Source organism: Tiliqua scincoides, chromosome 8 (genome assembly GCF_035046505.1).
Source record: "Tiliqua scincoides isolate rTilSci1 chromosome 8, rTilSci1.hap2, whole genome shotgun sequence".
NCBI classification, from domain to species: Eukaryota; Metazoa; Chordata; class Lepidosauria; order Squamata; family Scincidae; genus Tiliqua; species Tiliqua scincoides.
The window spans coordinates 31,988,883-32,005,686 of NC_089828.1; the positions used below are offsets into that span (position 1 = coordinate 31,988,883).

Genomic DNA, 16,804 nt, shown 5'->3' on the forward strand with positions numbered 1-16,804 from the left:
TACTGAAAGAGCTTGGCTGACAGAATATGTTGGTGAGTGAGAACCCAATCTTATGCATGTCTATGCAGAAGTAAGTCTCATTATAGCCAGTGGGGCTTAGGTAAGTATGAATAGGGTTGTGGCCTGAGTGAATGTGTGTGTGTGTGTTTCTAGCCAAAGGCTCATATAGGAGGCAGGGGGCCTAAAGCAGACAATGAAATGGACATCCGCCATGGTAATAAAAATCTTCATGATGATGATCTATAAAGCACCATCACAGTGTGGGATGCTACCCAGATGAACAAGAAAATGACAGGTCCCTGCCCTCAGAAGTTTACAGTCTAATATTTCACACAGCTGAGACAACAGAGGAAATGGAGGAAGTGAAACCAAACTCAGAATTATCCTCATCTATTTTATTTAATAAAATTTAAAAAAATCACAATGGAACAGAATCAGATCCTCTGGATGGGAATTAATGGAGTGATGGTTGAGAGCCCAAATGCCAAAGAGCCCAGCATCAACACTGAGGGTGTTTTTCTTTCTTTTACCATGGAAACAAGCGTTGCTAAGGGATTGTTTAAGAGACATTCCAAAATGCTGCTACCATACTTACATGGTGGCATTGGCATCAATCTGCAAGGCGTGTGTATGCTGGAGGCAGAAAATAGTTTTGAAGAAGGGTGAGTGGTTAATGAGAGGTTTCACTTCGCTGGGTATATGCAAAACTTCCTTTGTCTCACTGTCATTTCCAATTCCGCTCAAAAAATGTCTGTCAGGTTTTGGAAAGCATACGAAAACCAGGGATGAGGAGGCTCCTCCGGGTGCAAAGTGAAACATTTTTCCTGGCATCTCCAGGTAGGGCTGGGAAAGATCTCCAGAGAACACGATGTGGTAGATGGAACCACTGCCTCCCTCCACGCATGCAAATATCCCATCGCATTCTTTTATTGTTTGGGAATTCTGCTCAGTGCCACATTCTGCTCCGCCTTCATTCCAATTATCTAGGAGGACTGACTTCTCAAATGAACCCAGAATGGGAGTGTTCCTTCAGCTTCCCAGCATCCTTTTTCATCCTCTCCAGTACTAAATGTGAAGGTGCACACTGCAATGAAAAAAAAACTTCATGCAATTGTCTGTGAATGCAGAAAGATGCTTGTGGTGTAGTGTTTTACAGATGTATACATGCACTGGGCCAGTCCACCCATGAGAACAGGTGAACTGGGCTGGGAGATGCTGCAAACTGAAAAGGGACACCCTGCATTGCCCTCCACCTGCCCCAGCACTTCACCAGCCACTACCTCATCATCTTCTCATTTGCTCTATTCATTCGCAAACAAGAAGAGGCAGCAGCTGCAGCAGTCCTGTTCCTGATCATTATTGGGAAGAAAATTGCTGCTTTCTTACCTCCTCTGCCATCAGATGCTTCTTCAAAACAGAGGAGCCTCTTCTCTTTCAGGATCCTCCCTACTTTGTCAGTTTTGAAGAAGTGCCAGAACAGAGGAGGAAGGGGAGGTTAAGGCGGCAGTGAGAAATGGACAGGGTACGCATGCACAGCAAAAACAGTCGAGTCTGAAGAATTTGGGCACCACTTTATGCACTGGCTGGTCCTGCACATGTACTCCTGAGCACTGGTAAAGACCACACAAAAAGGATCTTGATACAACATGATATCTAGTCACATCAAGACTGAAGTTTTAATTTTATCAACATGTACATGTGCGCCTGAGCATTAGTATAACACTAAACAAAGCAAATCTTGATACAACTGTATCACAGTGAGGTGGTTTTTTTCTGGTGTTTTATCCATGAACTGGAAAAAAAAATGGTTTCCTTCCAATCTGGGTACATGGCTGGCATCCTTTCCTGATGAGGTTTATTACAGACTTACAAGGAGGCCTCACCGCCAAGTGACTTGCCAAGTTTTTTGTTGAAAAGTTGAGCACTTTGGACACAGCATCTCCCTTTCCATCTCTTCCTTTGCCAGCTGGAAAACTTTTTTAAAACGTAAGAACCTGCTGACTCGGTGCCTCAGAACGTGCGAAGAGTACTTCTCCCCTTCGGCAGAAAGCAGCATCTAAATTTAAGAACATTCAACTAAGTTAGAGTTCCACTGAACCTGTGCAAAATGTTCCACCTGCAGGCCAATACAGTTCTTTTCATTGAAAGGAAAAAGTAGAAAAATGACAATGAAAAAACTCATTGCTTTCTGGCAGCTAGCTAGGAAAATGAGATTATGGCCAGATGTGTAAAATCCAACTTCACTCCCCAACTCAAAACATGGTACAGGTGGCTCCCTGGTGTGCCCTAAGGAACTTGGGAGGAAATAGTTATATATCCTCCCCCATGGTTTTCAAGTTGCCATCTTCTTGATCTGTTCAATTGTACGAAAAAGGAAAAAGAAATTGGAGGCAGGAAAACCTTGAAAAAGGAACACAATTTCCTCTTAACTCTGTGTACAACAAGATGCTGGGGCTAACTAACCAGATGCTGTTGTGATTTTAACAACTGCTTGATCTCTCTCTCTCTCTCTCTCTCTCTCACACACACACACACACACACACACACACACACATGCTGATGTCATTTTTCACATCAGAGTGCCAGTGGAGAGTACCAGGCTCACCTGCTAATCACTGCAGATAAAGCTGTTGTTTAAAACAGAAGAGCACAGGCTGCTAATACAGCTGGGAACACTATTGGCAACACTGAGCCTAACCCTAACCAACTTTCCAGTGCCAATGCAACAGTGACAAAAGGGTACACTCTGTGGGTGGAAGGGCAGTCAGAGGTCTCCTCAAAGTAAGGGAATATTTGTTCCCTTCTCTTGGGGCTGTATTGCGGCTGCATTGGTGCCGGAAAGTTGGTTAGGATGCGGCTGATTGTCATTTAGAGTAGCAAAAATGGTTAAGTTTTCCAGTGTCACTGGGATGAGGCCAGTGGTAATTCAGAGGTGCTGATGCCCAGATCAGGGGCTCTTTGCTACTTTAACATTTCCACTGTGGATGGTTGTCACTCTGTTCTTATTCTGTGCCATAATTCTGCATGGCAGTTTTCAAAGGAGGAGACAGAAGTCCTCTGCCCTGTGGGACTTACACTCTGTCATTCAACACAGGGGAGACAGCAGAGGAAGGGGAGAGAAACTGGAGGTAGGGAAGACTATACCATTATTTTGGTACAGGAGGACAGTTCCCTGGCCTCCAGGGGCTTACAGTCTAGAAAAATGACACACGGGAGACATCACATGCTCATAATGAATTACCATGATCAGTAACAACAACTATGATGATGATTAATATTTTTAAGATTGTGAGCCCCTTGGGAACAGGATGAATACTAATATGAAGGGGAAAAATATTGCAAGCCACCTTAGGCACCTCCCAATAAAAATTGATAGATTTAAAATGCATACACCAATAATAATAATAATAATAATAATAATAATAATAATAATAATAATAATAATAATAATAATAATAAGGGATTTCTGACTACAGATAGACAAACATCTATCTCACAATACACCAGACATAACTGTAGTCCAGAAGAAAGAAAAATAAGTCAAAATCATCAGCAATACCAGAGGATAGCAGAGTGGAAGCAAAAGAGCTGGAAAAATTAACAAAATGCAAAGATTTACAAGTAGAAATTGAAAGGCTGTGGCAGAAGATCAAAGCGATCCTAGTGGTGATTGGCGCCCTTGGTGCCATTCCAAAACACCTTGAAGAGCACCCGAACAGTATAGAGGCCACCGAAATTACCATCCACCAACTGCAAAAAGCAGCTTTACTGGGAACAGCTTACATCTTGTGACGCTATTTATAACAGCAAAATAGGACAAAAACCAGGCATCCCAGGTCCTTGGGAAGGCTTCAATGTCTGGATAAAACAAACCAGACAATAACATCTACCTGACTGTGAAAATGTTATAATAATACCTACTCAATCTAATCTTGTGGAAGTTTTTCTTGGCTGACTACCCCTCTCTCAAGCATGGGACACAACAGAGCAAGTGGAGAGAGACAGAGGCAGAAAGTAAACAGGGGAATAATATGTGACTTTTGCATTTACAAGTGCTGAAGCTTAGTTACTGTAGGGCATGGAAGATAGAAGGACTTGCCAAAGGCTTCCTCAAAAAGGTGGATTTGGGAGAGGTATTTGAGATGTAAGAGGTTTCAAGTGACCTAGACAGCAAGGGAGGAAAGGCGGATTAAGGGCTTTTCTTTCCTCCTTGTTAATTCTCTCTTCCCTCTCTCCTGTCCCTGTCCTGGAGGACCCAGACCTGCTCCAGACATCATTTGCATCTTTACAGCAGGTGGGGGACCATCTGTGGGAGGACCCATCTGCTCTCAGGCACTACAACCACATTAGCCCCCCACCCCCCAGTTAGAAGCATGTTGCAGACAGTAGGCTGATAATTGCAAAACCTTGCTGATGCACTCATGGCGTGTTTCCCCCACAATTTATGCCAATCCGGGAAAGAGATATCTGTCTCGACAGGCCATCCCCAAGTGACTCGTTGCCTGGAGGAGCCAAGGGCAAACACAAGATGGAGATGGGGAAAGCCCTGGCTTCAGGAAGGGCTTCAGGAAGCCTTTCAGGAAAGGGCTCAGTTTCGCCTGTGGAGAAACAGGCAGCAAGAAGACGTAGCTAAACAGGCCTGTGACCCCTAGCTTGGAAGGATTTGGGTGGCCTTATTCCTGCACAATCCCAGCATTTAGAAGACCAAGAGAGCAAGAAAGAACAGAAATCATTGTCTGAAAATGGATCAGGTGCAACAATTCTATCCACCCACCCACTCACCCACCCATCTCTCCCTCCATCTACTTCTCTCTTATCTATAATGTTACTTCTTTCTCAGAATCTAATAAGAGACTTGCTGGATCAGACTAAGGTCCATCTAACCCTGCATCCTGTTTCCAAGAGAGGTCAGCCAGATATCTCCAGAAAATGCCTGGCTGTTAGCTGACCCCAGCACTGCTGGGGTAGACTGCTTCTGAACATTGGGGCTCTATTCTGCTCTAGCTACTTACAGTTATCAAGAGGTGCATTTTTCAAAAAATGGGTGTAAAATATAAGGCCCATAGGCCAGATGTGGCCCACAGAAGCTCTTTATTTGGCCTGCTTGATGGTTGGCTCTTCCAGTACCACCATCAGCTGCTGACCTGCATTGGCCGAAGAGCTGCCCTTTCAGCAGCGCCACTTCTGCTGAGATGCTGGGAGGGAGAGATGGAAGGAGGCCTCAGAAGGTGAGGAATGATGAGGGGGCAGATCAAGAGAGGTGAGAAAGGAAGAAGCTGCAGATGTACTGGGAGAGCCTAATTACCACGCGGACCACCCTTTTAGCAGCACCTCTTCTTCCAAGGCATCACTTTGCAGACCAGCTCTCAGCTGCTGAACTGCAAAATTACACCTTGGCAGAAGTGGCACTGCAAAAGGGCAGTCTGCATAATAATAGGGCAGGGCTCTCCCATATCTTGAAAATATGATCAAGCTTTTCACATTTTCCCTTCTGTCATTTCCAGCTAAGTGAGAAAAAAAAATGTGTTTTTTTTTCTGGTTCTCACCTGCTTAATGACATCACTTCCTGCTTAGTGACATCACTTCTGGTCCTCAGCAGGTGCCATGAATGCTGTTCGGGCTGCTGTATGAAATGAGTTTAGCACCCCCGGTCTAAAATATTTTTAAACACTAGTCTATATAAATGCTTTTCATGCTGTTGGCTTGTGATCCTGAAGCAGCTGCTACTAAAGTGTTTTATTTTTGCCTGCCTGTAACTACTATTGAAACAGTTGAATTTGACTTTATTGTAAATTGGTTTTATACTCTTGTTAGTGGTCTGGATGCTATCTAATGAAAGATGGGACCCTGATAAATAGACAGAAAAAGTTAGCAAGATCCAGCTACTCATTCTATAAACAGTTTGGCAGCATTCCAGAAATCAGGAATTTCCCCAGTGTTGCAAGACAACCAGCTTAATGCTGGCAATTAAATTCACGAATTTTCCTGGGTCTGTCTTGCCACAAACCCTCTGAATTTTTTTTTTTTGGTCTTTGCCTCCATCAGAGCAGGAGGCAATGTTTCCCAAAGGCAGACATGCAAAGGGTGATGGAGTCTCAAGGCGGAGAGAGACGGGAGGTGACAGAGAGTCCATAAATATTATATTGTAACTTCTCTGCATTTTAAAACTTGTCTCCCTTAATGACCAGGGTTAGACAAAGCCTGCATTGAACTGTCAGGCAGTGGCTAGACGGCCCAGCTGTTCTAAATGGCTACTCGAAGGGTGAAGGAGGGGGGGAAAAAAGGATCGCAGTGTTCAAGGTCAGAGGTAACTCCCCCCCACCTTATGAATTATTCAGACCGTCCCCTTTTGGGCAATAAAACTAATAAAGTTAACTTGATCATTTGGGGAGCAAACATGCAGCTCAGGGATGATGAGGAAAAGGAGACCTTGGGTTTGTCTGAACACTGTATGAAGCTGCTATATACTGAGTCAGATCATTGGCCTACCCAGAGCAGTATTGCCTCCCTTACTGGCAGCAGCACAACAGGATCTCTGGTGGAGAAAGTCCATTTTTCAGCTCTGCTACCTGAGATCCTTTCAGCTGAACCCTTTGCATGCAAAGCAGGTGCTGCACCACGGAGTCAGAACCTCTCAGCTGAGTCAAAACCATTAATCCATCTAGCCTTACCTAATATTACTTACTTGGACTGGCAGTCACTGTCCAAGCTTTCAGGTAAGGGTCTTTTTCCCCAGTCTTGTTACTTGGAAAGTTTAACAATCAGGTGCTCCTACACTGAGCAATGTATACTCCTGAAGAACAGGTCAGGCTCCCTTACCTTGAGTAAGACCATTGGTCCATTCAGTCCTGGACTACCTTCTCCAGTAAATAATGACTTCCCAAGGTCTCAGGGCAAAGAGAACACAGACTTTCCCAGCTCTGCTACTTGAGATCCTTCTCACTGGGGATGTAAAGGATGGAATCTGGGACCATCCTTGTGCAAGGCATTTGCACAAGGCACCTTCCTTGTGCAAACCAGAAGCTCCCGTGCATTTCTTTATCAAAATATCCAAAAAGATTTCTACTTCGCCTTTTTTCAGACCCAAAAGGGATCTGCAAGGCAATTCATGGCAGTTGCATTGAAGAAGATAGAAAATGATGGATGTAAAAATCCATTACAAACAACAACAAATGAGCAAACAAAAATGAATGAGCAGCAACTTCACATCACATATGGAGCAAAAATCAGACTCCCCCAAAATGTAGTGAAATGCTACATTGCACTATGCTGAAACGTTAATCAGGGAAGGGAAGCAGACAAGTAGGGAAAGGAGTTCCAGAATCTGCATGCTGCAAGTGGAAAAAGGCAGTGCTGCCTTCCCCTCAAGCCCGCTTCTGACAGTGGTGAGATGAATGATGCTGTTTTATTCTGAGTCAGACCTTGCTCCATCTAGGTCAGAATTTATGCTCTGACTGGCAGAAGTTCTCCAGAATTTCAGAGAAGGGGTTTTTCTCACCTTGCTGACCCAAAGTCTTTTCAAACTGGTATGGAACCCAGGGGATTTGGTAGGCAAAAAAAAAAAAAAAAGTGCTCTCCCTGCCCTTTGACATGGCCTTCTGTTGTCAGAAAAGTGGTCCAGCAAGCCCAGCCTTATCTGAGGCGAGCAGCAAGATTACTTTCCCAAGAACCTTTAACTTGAACCCAGTACCTCCTGTACACCAATTACAGTATATGCTATGCCATAGTATTAAGGCCCTTCCCTCTCCCAATCATATGAAGCTAATTTGTACCCCATCAGACCATTGATCTTCTAGGCAGCTGAGTATGGTCCCTGACTGGAAGCTCTCCAAGATCCCAGAAAGAGAGAGGTTTTCCCCTTTACCTCTCACATAGGATCCCTTTAACTGGCAATTGAACCTTTTGCAGATAATGCAGATATTCTACCAACCAGCTAAGGATCCTGTCTGATAACTGGCCTTTGCTGTTATCAACACTATGACACGGCATTCTTTTTGCAAGCCAGAGTCATCAACTCTGCAGGCACTGACTCTTGGCAAGAACAGGGGCGTTATGATGGCTTTTGAGAAAAAAGTTGTGAGATACCACTGAATACGAGAAAGCGACAGGGGAGGGCTGTTGCCAACATGCACCCCTTGCCTTGCTTGGAGGCAGTGGCATCACTAGGATTTGTGTCACCCAGTGTGGAAGACCAGCACATCATCCTCCCATAGAGTGAATGGGGCAATGCCCCAGGCAGTAGGCATGGTGATGCACTATTGCCCTGCCCCTGCTGGTTTTTGGCTATAACTTTTGATAGAATAGAGATATTCCAACTTGGTTTTTTCATTGCATTCTGCATGAAATTACACATCAAATGATATATAACACAATTGTATTATTCAGGGCTGGGAACTCAAGTCAGTGACTCGGGCTTGAGTTGCGAAAATGTGTGCTTTTGGGTGACTGGGCAACTCGTGAGTTGCAAGTCAAGATATATAATCCCCATGCATGCTGACTCGAGTCTGCCTGTGTCTGGGGTGCTTGCTTACTGTTTTTGCCATGTGAAAAACCTTGTGGGGCCAGCATTCTGATAGGTGAGCAAGAGGAAATTCCAGCCAGGAGGCAGGAAAGGGTTAATGTGATCAGGAGGGAGGAGGCAGAACTGGGCTCTCTTTTCCCATCTCTGATAGGAAGGAAGGAATGGATGGTCATTGAACAAGGGAGGGGCATTCTCATATTTTCATTGACTGAGTGAGGGCAGGAGGAGAAACCCAAGGGTGTTCTTGCCTTTCGACTGGCTGGGAAGGGAGGCAGGGAAGGCAGTTCATAGCGACCATGCTTTCCATCATGACTGGTGGGGAGCGGGAACCCTCATTGAATGATTGGCTACAGTAGGATTACTTCTGAGTAGAGTTGCAAAAAATTGGGTCATCCTGGTAAGCCTTCCAGCTGCGTGTGACCCTCCTCCTCCTCCCTCTTGCGTGACTCTCCTCCACTCTCAAGCAGTCCCTTCCATCCTCTCCAGCCCTGTTTACAGATGGGCGGGGACAACAGGGGAGTGTTCAAAGAGAACTCTGACACACACACCCCTGGCAGCAGCCCTGTTTTTTCCATGGTAGGCTTTTTAAAGGGGGGCGCGACTTGACTCAAGTCCATTAGAGTCACTAAAGGGTGACTCGGAGACTTGGAAAGTGCCCCCATTAGGACTCTTTACGAGCTGAGTCGCAGGGGGCGGTGACTTGGGAATTCGACTTGAGTCAAGCCGTGCTGGATTTTCCCTTCCCTGGTATTATTTGAAAATAACAATATTTTAAAAATTTACAATTTTGGTGTCACTCCCCCCTGTGTGTCACCCAGTGCGGCCTCCACCTTCCACACCTCCCAGTGACACCACTGCTTGGAAGCTTCTCAGGAGCACCTAGCTGGTCTATCTTGAAAACAAGATGCTGGACTAGATGGGGGCCTTTGGAGAAACAGTATGATGCAAGGGAGTGGCAACAAGATACAGGTATCTTGTTGTCTTGAGTGCTCCCAGAGGTATCTGGTGGGCCATTGAGATGGGCCCTTGTCCTGATCCAGCAGGGCTCTTCTTATGTCCTTAACAGGAACACGGTCCCTATGCAGCCAGACTCAAACAAGGCCAACATTACCCAAAGAGACCTGCAAATGGAAGGCCGTGCTAGACTTACCACAATGAGAAAGGAAGTTACAACACTGCTGCTGGCCTCATGGGGCATCACTGATGGTTTCATTCATTCCTGCCTTTCATGATGTGGTTGCTTTGGCACAGTTTCCTGAGAGATGCAGAGAGCGGTTTTAAAAGATGCTGGTGCCATTTGTCCCTTTCAACGGAGCAGAGTAAAGCAAGCTGTTTTCTGGGTACCCCATGCAGCTTAGCCATAGCTGTAAGCTTGCCTCTGGACCTCTGGTTTTCATCTAGGCCTTTGGTCAAAACAGCCAGCCAACATTTCTACAGCAGAGTTCACAAGGCCAAATCCATCAGATACGTCCAACTCCCCTTTCCTAATTTCTTCCAGTTATATTCGATCTCAGTTCCTTCACAATGGATCCAGGACGAAAAATGCCTCCATCCATAATGGAATTCCAGGGTTCAGTCTTCTTCCTGCAATGGGTCCCAATGTTAAGACACTGTTAGAATGGTATGATGGTGAAGGGCCTTCCCTCTTGATTGACCTTAGAATCTGGTACTCCAGAGGCAGACTGCTTCTGCACATGAAGGTTCTATTGTGTTATCAGGGCTAAATATCTATTTTGCTGGATCAGGCCCATAATCACACATAGCTGATTAGGGAGTTGGAAGCAGCAAATAAACGGGGGGGGGGGGAATGTGTTTATTTCAAGGAGATGGAGGAGAAGGGTAAACAGGAGAAGACTATGCAGTTATTTCCATTGTTACACATCCTTTAGCTTAAATAATAGTAGGGCCTGAGGTCTAAAGGGTCATGTCAAAGGCTTCATGGAAAACTACATATGCAAGTCACCTTCTTAACAGAAAAGCAAGACTGAAGTGTGGTAGGTGGGCAATGAAGTTTCATTTTACAGATAGGGAAACTGAGGCTGAGGGCCAAGTTAGGCTTGGCATGGGAGATCCATGTTCCAAACTCTCTCTCTCTCTCTCCCTCCTCCCCCCCTAACTAAAAAGAAGCCACAGGGGGAACCTGAGTCAGGTCAGGGCAGTGAAACTGGAGGATTCCATTTATATGCCAGTTGACTGATGCTGCAATGCTGTATGCATGTAAGCTGAAAGGCAGCCCACTGAACACAGTGGGGCTTACTTCCAAGAAACGGGTGCAGGATTGCACTTTCATTTACAGCAGAGGATTTGTGGGATGTCAATCAATAAGCGCATGCTAACAAATGCATACAATACCCATCTTTATGTTGACACTTAAAACATAAAACCCTTAAGCAAATAGTTCAAAGTCACCAACAAGGAAGAGCCACAAAGTGAGCAATATAAATAATAATTACAGAAAATATGGAGGGAGAGGTGTTCCTTTGAGTCAAACACAGCGACTGACAGAGGGGACGCGAAATGAGCGCCAGAGATGTACAAAACCAAGAAGATCGACAGCTCAGACACAATGATCTCATTCTCTGGGGCCTGGATGTGAGTTTCGGTCCCTTCCCAGCTAGACACAATAGGGACCCTTTTGCCTGCCACTGGTGGGCATTGTCAGACAGTCTGCGGCCTTTTCTTTCCCTCCCTCCTTTTGGATAAAGAACACATTAATGTGTGTCTCCCCCCCTGCCCAATGCAAAGACAGAGGGTAAAGAAACTTTGTGTTGAGACCTGTCAGGCAAAGAACAGTTGAGAAAGGGGCCGGGGGAAAGTGGTGGAGGGAGAGGAACCCAAATCCCTCTCTCCATACCCCCACCGTCTTCCCTCACCCTAACTTCGGGCTCACCCCAAACATGGCTATAAATATTAAACAAGGAGAGAAAAGGCGACACAGCTGGGGGTTTTTCTCCCCGCCTGGGGATTGTTGGGCCTGCACCTCTGTTCGCGTCGCTCAACCCAAACAAAACATTTCATTTTTATTTGTTACTGTACACACCGAGAGCTGGAAAGGTCAGTATGCAGAGTATGAATATTCAAAGTGCTACTAATGAATTATCACTATCAATACTAACAACAACAACTGAAAATAATATCTTCAAGACTGTGAGCACCTTCAGGACGGAATTAATTACTAATATGTAGGAATACAAAAAATACTGTAAGCCACTCTAGGCACCTCCTAATGGAGAGGGGAAAGGTGGGGTATAGATATTTAAAATACATACATACAAATATAAATAATAATTATTATATGTATTTTTCTACTCGGCCTAAACTTATGGAAGCTTTCTTACATATTTCAATATCTTAGAAATAAAAACAATAATAGTAATCATATTTTCCTATTCAGTCTAAACTTATGGCAGTTTTCATGGCAGGCATCCCTTTTTATTCCGGTGAGGCTTACCTTCAAGTAAGCACAGTCAGTGTTTCCCCGAAAAGGGATGCATCCTCTTTTCTGAATTCAACTTGAAATCTTCACCACAAATGTGTCCAGTAAGTTAGGATAAGGGAGAGAGAGTGACTGACCAAAGGTTAGGGTTGGGTCCTAGCAGGAATTTGAACCTGGGGCTCCCTGGGCTATGTATGACACTCTTGGCTTAACACCTGAAATTGTTAAGGATGACCCAGCTCTACGTGTGTCTTTGCAGATACATTTCCTGTTTGTAAGTTCCTTGGGACAGGGACCTATTTTCTTGTGTTCTAGAAAACACAATGAACATTGATGTCGCTCCTTTAATGAAGCATGAGTCATTGGTCTGAGCTTATCTCCTGGAGGATAAACCCAGAAAACTAACGTAGAGTTGCAATGGATAAGAGGCTCATTGGAAGGAGCAGAAACTTATGCAGGGCAACCTCTGCTATGACTTGGTCCTTGGGGCTCACAGAAGTATTTCAGGGTTCAAAATGCATTTGATGCAGCAACGTGGTAGATATACTTCTCCATACGGAGATTAACAAGCAAATGTAGAGCCCAGGCAGAGTTGCAATAGGCACCCTCTTTGGATGTGTGTATGCTATCAAATCTGCCTGATGCAGAGGCACAGCAGAATTACCTGCTTTATGGTGGAGGCTGACTGTTAGGAGACATAGCCAGAGAAAAAAGATTACTTAGAGAAACCACAGGTAGCCTTCTCAGAGATTTTGACTGATTGAAATTGATCTATTTGTAATGGAAACATCCATTTCCCCAGTGCTACTGCTTCAATCAAAATTGAAGGCCCTTGTCTCTGCAGCTACTTGGCTTTGTTTGTTTTTTCCCTGACAACACTTGAGGAGATCTGATCTTAGGATATCTTGTCTCTTTCCTGGGGTGGTGCCAATGTTCCACTGGCATTAAGGCCACTCAGTCTGGGTATTGTACCCACTAGGCAGGAGATTCATGGATCTCTGAGAAGAAATTCTGGGCAGTGAGGGACAGTCTGTAGATCTATGGGGGCTTTGAGAGGGAACTCCAGGCATAAGGGGCAACAAGGGAGAGTCAGTTCTACAGGGCTCTAAGAAGAAGCTCCAGGTCAAAGGGGCAGCAAGAGAGGATCAGTTGAGTAGATTTATAGGTTTTTGGGAGGGAGATCTAGGCATAAGGGTGGAACCATTTAAGGGCGATCCATAGAGCTCTTGGGGGGGGGATTTCCAGGTGTATGAAGCAGCAAGAGAGAATCTCTCTCTCTCTCCCTTTTTCTCTCCCTTCTCCCTGCATTGTGACCGATGATTAGATACCAGATGGGCAGCTGTCATCCATTTTTTAAATAAATGAATAATACATTGTGGTCTGATACATAAATAAATAACAGCCACAGATCCGAACTTTGCCTCAGAGAAAAGCCTCGTGTGTGTGTGTGTGTGTGTGTGTGTGTGTGTTTGTGTGTGTGTGGACACGCAAGACATATTGAATTGATAACCATCCCTCTGAAATCACCAGATTTCTCCAGAAAATAAACAGGGATGCAGACGAGTGGTGTGTGGGGGGAGGCTTATTGGGTCAGATATTTGTGGAAGGAATCCATTCACTTAAATCACTTTTGTTTTGCCATGACTGGAAAAACCTGGCTTCAAATTCTCACATAGCCATGAAACTCACTGACACAGCATTGGACCAGTCTGGTTTGGTGTGAGAATAAAGGGTGGCCATTTCTCTTTCTCTCGATACCGAGCTAAACAAACGCGTCGGTAAAGCAGCTACCACGTTTTCCAAACTCACAAAGAGAGTCTGGTCCAACAAGAAGCTGACGGAACATACCAAGATCCAGGTCTACAGAGCTTGCGTCCTGAGTACACTTCTGTACTGCAGCGAGTCATGGACTCTCCGCTCACAACAGGAGAGAAAACTGAACGCTTTCCACATGCGCTGCCTCCAACGCATTCTCGGCATCACCTGGCAGGACAAAGTTCCTAACAACACAGTCCTGGAATGAGCTGGAATCCCTAGCATGTATGCACTGCTGAAACAGAGACGCCTGCGTTGGCTCGGTCATGTCGTGAGAATGGATGATGGCCGGATCCCAAAGGATCTCCTCTATGGAGAACTTGTGCAAGGAAAGCGCCCTACAGGTAGACCACAGCTGCGATACAAGGACATCTGCAAGAGGGATCTGAAGGCCTTAGGAATGGACCTCAACAAGTGGAAAACCCTGGCCTCTGAGCGGCCTGCTTGGAGGCAGGCTGTCCAGCATGGCCTTTCCCAGTTTGAAGAGACACTTGGCCAACAGTCTGAGGCTAAGAGGCAAAGAAGGAAGGCCCATAGCGAGGGAGACAGACCAGGGACAGACTGCACTTGCTCCTGGTGTGGAAGGGATTGTCACTCCCGGATTGGCCTTTTCAGCCACACTAGACGCTGTGCCAGAACCACCTTTCAGAGCGCGATACCATAGTCTTTCGAGACTGAAGGTTGCCAATATATATATATAAAAGGTGGCCAGACCACACATGCTGACCTGTCATCCTCCATGTTGTATGGAGATGTGTATTGTTGAGGCTGCGACCGAGCTGTGAATCAAGACTGCCCTGGTTAAGTCTTGCCTCTGCCATGAACAGACTTGGTAGCCTTAGACAAGTCTCAGCCTCAGTCTTCCCCCTCTGCAAAATGGGGATACTAAAAACACTTATCATATAGGGTTGTTGTAAGGATTACAAGATAATTTATGTAAGGTACTTTGAATACTTGAAAGAACTCTGCAAATGTTAAAAAGGAAGTTTTGTCTTTTGTCTGTCCCACAACTGTCTTTCCTTTTTCATTGGGTTATCCTAGTTTTCACTCTATAACAGGGGTCTCTAAACTTTTTGGCAGAAAGGCCAGATCAAATATCTGGCACAGTGTTGAGGGCTGGAAAAAAAATTAAATACAAAATCTAAATAAATACATTAGAGATGGAACTTAGATGAATGACTGAAATGAATGAATGAATGAATGGGCTCAAAGATCCAGGATTTCTCCAAGCACCAACACAGCCCAAGAAATAAAGCACACACACTTAAATGGACCCCCATTCCCCCACCCCACAAAAGCAACTCTGGTTGTGTTTGGTCAACTGGGTCAGAGGCTCTCAGGGGATCAGAGGCTGGCTGCGGGCCGGACAGAAGCTCTCTGCGGGCTGCATCTGGCCCCTGGGCCGGGGTTTGGAGACCCCTGCTCTAGAAAAATGGTGACATGACATCTGGGGCAAAAGCTAGTTTTTTAGAACATGAAAAATGTCTGGGTTTTCAAGAACACTCTCATGCTTTAGAAAGGTAAGGTGAAGCAGTTCCTTCGGGAGGGGCAATGCTCCCACTAGCCTACTGTGGCTGCAACCCTGAAAAGACATACTAATTGTTTTTGCTTTTATTCTGTCCCATTTGCCCTTGTTTCTCAGTTTCTTCTTCTTTTCCCTTGTCCTCCCATTTTGAAATTTAGATTGTAAGCTTCCTGGGGCAGAGATCCACCAGTTTACCATGTTAACCACTACATACATGGTTAGTGCTGAAACCATAAAACAAATATCAACTGTGGAAGAAAGCCAGGAACTCTTCTGACAGTCAAAGAAAACCAGCAGGGCCCAGGTTGATGCAACTGTTGCAATGACTTTTTTGTAGTGTTTTATCAATGCACATGTTCATGTGGGAGATATCAAAAAGGGGAAAAGAAGCATGTGTACAGAAAGAATGGAAAGCTGTGGCAAATGATGCCTGCACAGCACTCTGCAAGAAATGTGAACATTAAAAAAAAGATTAATGAGGGATTCTGAATGCTTTGGAAACATGACAAGGGAATTTGGAACTTCAAAACCTGGGAAGAAATTTGGAGAATTTCAGAAGCATCTCTAATTGCAGTGCAAAAATGTTACAGCACAATGAAGCCACCCCTGTCACCCCAATGGAAGACCATTGCTTGGGGTGGAGTCGAAAACCAGTTAAGGAACAATAAACACACTCAATCTAAAGAAGAGAGTCTGTAAAATCGGCGGGTGGCCCTTGATGAAGGAAAACAAACAGTATCCCCAGCAAAGAGGAGAAGGTGTATGGAGGGGGGATTGACTGGATACAAAAATGGGTGTCAGAACAGCCCAAAACAGCTGGAATCCACAGAACAACAGTGCCTAACAAAGACGTTACAGGTTGTTTGGAGAATAACCACACAATGCTGTCAAAGGGAAAGTTACCTTAGAGAACCAGCTCACCTCCTTTCTAATTTCCTTTTGTAAGGAAATTTAGTTAAAAAATAGCAGGAAAGAGGAAACTTTTCCTATAGGGAAAAATATAGAGAGGTGGCTGAATTTGTCTCCTCAGTACAGGCTTACTGAAAAGCATGACTCATACAGAGAATCAACTTGCATAATCTTTGATGGGTGGTTAATCCTGCTGGGGCATTTTGTGCTAGGTCAGTCTAATCACAGCAAAAGCAAAGAAGCAAGCCATCCACTCACCCAACAGAGGTGGATGAGGAGGAAAGTTCTGAGAGATTACTCTTGCAGGGGCACAATGTGCGCCTTCCTCTGAGAAGAGATAATTCTGCTTTCTCTCTCTGCACTAGACACATCTGAAGGCTTTGATCACCCCCCAATGCAGGCACATGGAAGAATGACCTGACCTGCCACCAGCAGGGTGACTAAAGGAAAGGAGAAACTCTTGCAGAGTCTTGGCAGGTAGCCTCCTCTAGTTTGGCAAGTCATTTGGCTATGTGTCTACAGCCAAACCAGACCAGAGCATCATGCAGAGACATGGAAAGCAGCCGCCTCTGAGTGGGTGAAATGGGCTGTCATTATT

General features: G+C 45.0%; 1 long non-coding RNA gene across 1 annotated transcript; it reads right to left on the reverse strand.

The window, feature by feature from the left end:
• Window positions 1-1,693: 1,693 nt before the first annotated feature.
• On the reverse strand, window positions 1,694-16,534 carry LOC136659372 (uncharacterized). The gene is made up of 3 exons (XR_010794839.1): window positions 16,465-16,534; window positions 9,672-10,105; window positions 1,694-2,056 (listed from the first exon to the last, which is right to left on the reverse strand). It is a non-coding gene; the product is annotated as an uncharacterized lncRNA (long non-coding RNA).
• Window positions 16,535-16,804: the final 270 nt, after the last annotated feature.